At 50.2% G+C, this 2,907-nt stretch overlaps 1 protein-coding gene across 3 annotated transcripts in view; it reads right to left on the reverse strand.

Moving 5' to 3' along the window:
- SLC37A1 (solute carrier family 37 (glucose-6-phosphate transporter), member 1) overlaps nt 1-2,907 on the reverse strand; it is a 40,473-nt gene that overhangs the window by 36,754 nt on the left and 812 nt on the right. Inside the window, exon 1 of one of the 3 annotated variants that reach the window (XM_014938226.1) lies at nt 80-419. The exons of the other annotated variants lie outside the window; for them this stretch is intronic. The gene's annotated coding sequence lies outside the window, so the exon portion shown is untranslated. Of the gene's footprint in view, nt 1-79; nt 420-2,907 lie in introns of those variants that run through there. 3 annotated transcript variants of the gene reach the window in all.

Genomic DNA, 2,907 nt, shown 5'->3' on the forward strand with positions numbered 1-2,907 from the left:
TTGAGGCCCCCACAAAACCCCAACGCGTTAAAAAATTTGGAAAAAAAAAAAAAAAAAAAAAAAAAAAAAAGTTTTTCACCACTTGAGCTCCCCACAGCAGCTCATCCAGCACAAGGGAGAAGGCAGGCTCTCGTGCATGCATGACAGGCAGGGAAAAGCGAGCCTGCCACAGCGTCAATTCAGTTTTGTTTAAAATCTCGTCGAGTTCCTCCTGTTTCTTCACATTCAGGCCAGAGCCCCTCAACAGAAGAAGATGCACAGTACCCTTTTATCACAGGCACTGCGAGAGGGACTTAGCTGCACTGTTACTTTGCAAGCAGGTCTGAGCCAGCTGGTGAGTAAGGTGGCAACAGGCACTGTAGGCAAAAGGTGTGACAGCAACTCAGGCGTGCAAACCGAGCCTCCCCGTGTGCTAACAGCAGAGCCACCGCAGCAGGATGCCAAATAACACACCAGGGTCTGCAACATAACCCCTGCCCTCTCAGTAGCTCAGCGCCAGTACCATCCACTGCCATGCTCCTGGATGGGGAGGTGGTAGGATACAGGACTAGCTCTCCCGGTAAACCCCAGGGAGATGAGCTAAAGCAAAATCTCCTCCAAGAAGACACACCTGCCCAGACCGAGGGCTTGTCTCAACCCGGGAATTTTAGAGGCTGCCACCGGGCAGGCAGAGGTGTGAGCCTCTCTCTCCTCTCATCCTTATTCCCCCATCTTACTACAGAAAGTGAAACTACTTCTCCTCGGCTGGCTGAATGACACCACCAAACAGTATCTGCTGGCAACTCGAAAGCTTTGCTGTCCACATAGGCTTTTCCCCCAAGAATGATGGAAACTGCCTCCTCTTCACGTAACACGTATCCCTCCAAAAGATCACGGCTCTGCTCCCTTATGCTAACACATTTTTGTCATACCTTTAATTTTTGCACAGTGGCCTGGTTCAGCTTGACACCTCCTCCCCCTAAAAGTGAATTGACTTGCTAATCTCGTTTGGCATGTTCTACCTCCTCCTCCGGGCCTTGAATCAGATAACTGGTTGTGTAATTAATCTGCAAACCCCATAATCATTCCCACCCAAGGTACCTCCCCTCTGAGGCTGCAGAGGTTAGGGAAAGTGCAACCCTACATCCTCGTCCTCCCTCCCATCTGCAGGTCCCCGCCTCCCTCTGCGTCAGACCTTGCAGACATACAGCCATGGTTCGGGTGGCTGGTCCCTCAGACAACCTGCCCTGAAAAGTGGCTCATCCAACAGAGAATATAAACTCACTCTGTGGCCACCAAGCTGCTATGTAGGATGAATCCGAAGCAGCAGGGACTAGAGGTGGGACTGCCCTGGCTAGCTAGTTAGGTTGGCTGAACTCTAAATTTCAAACCAGCAACTGCCCATCAGTAATTTCGTGTTGGATTGAAATGAGCTGTGGAAAGCTCCAGTGAGATAAGAAAGGTAAGAGGAAAAAGAGGTGGGCACAAGCAGCCCAGAGTAGGGGTGAATTCTTCTTCCAGCAGTAATAGATCTGTTATGGGGTGATCCCAAACCCTTTTTCCCCTCTCTCACAGTTATCCCAAACACCAAAACTATGATTTAACTGACCACACTTTAGGTGACGTGACAGAATTATCTACTGGGAAAAAATGAGAGGCCAGCAAAGAAGAAAAATCTGACATAATAAACGTCTTTAAACAGTTCCCTTGAAATATAATGGGACAAGGCACTTGTCATCACAGAAAAGTAATTGCTTAGCAGGTTACTGTTTAACAGCGTGTGGCGATGTACTAAATAGCGTTAGTGGAAGTGGAAGAAGACTTCACACGTCTTACAAAAAGGTGGTTTCCATGCTAAGTGGTCACACAAGGCTGCACATCTGTGCACCTGCTGCACAGACCATATTCACACCACCTCCCAACAGCGTATCCTGGCCCTAAATCCCGAGTCACAAGGCCCGACCAAAGATGACTGGACTATGAGCAGCATTTAGAGAACTGCACCCTAACTCTATTTCATAGGGGCTGATTTCATCTCCTGCAGGCAGAGAGACCCAAGTTCTCATTTACTCGTCAACAGCTTACCTCTCTCCCCATATATCCATAAGCTCCTCTGACAATCATATGCTTTTAATAAACAAATAAAGCCTCCTCCACAAAAGCAAAGAAACTTGTGGCAATAAAACCTGTGGTGACAGGTTATAAAGATCACATTCTGGTATAGATTAAACCAGATTTTTAAAACCAAGCTATTCCTCAGAAATGACATGAACAGGGTACAACACATAACTGGTAGTTTACCCATACAACCTTTGTATTTCCGTGTCGCTAACGAAGCCCAAGGACGGACCCCAATCACCTGAACTGATCCCAACGCTCTTTCGTTTTCAGCAGCTACTTTACCTGAAACAATGCCAACAAATAACTTTGGCTTCCCTCCCTGCTGCCCTGCAGCTACGCGTACAGCCGCACTCCGGCAACTTACTCTGAAGCCATATTTACCTTCACCAACTTTGCATCGTCTCTCCGGGGCTGCCCTGGCTGAAACGCAGCTCCCTCCCTCTTTCAGGGAAATAAAGAGTCATTTGTCACCGGCCTTTACCACCCCAGGTACGGCACACAGCCTGTCCTGGAGGGCTGACAGGAACTCTGTGTCCTCATGGGGGTGTCCCTCAAGGGCTCGGACGGGCCTTTTAGTCACAGGCAGCTCAACCGGCACCCGGTGCCCCGCAGCGCTGCCCCTCAGCCGCAGACCGCCAAACCCACCGGCTGCGGACCTTACAGGGCCGTGTAACCTGCCATTTCACACACACAGCACACAATTACTCCCCTCCGCTACCGACAAAACCCAGGGGGGTCCCCCACAAAACAACTCCTCACCGGGACCGGGGCCTGACCCCGCCGGCCGGGGCGGAGGAAGGGGGGGAG

The sequence above is a fragment of the Calidris pugnax genome, unplaced genomic scaffold, assembly GCF_001431845.1.
Source record: "Calidris pugnax isolate Ruff unplaced genomic scaffold, ASM143184v1 scaffold25, whole genome shotgun sequence".
NCBI lineage: Eukaryota > Metazoa > Chordata > Aves > Charadriiformes > Scolopacidae > Calidris > Calidris pugnax.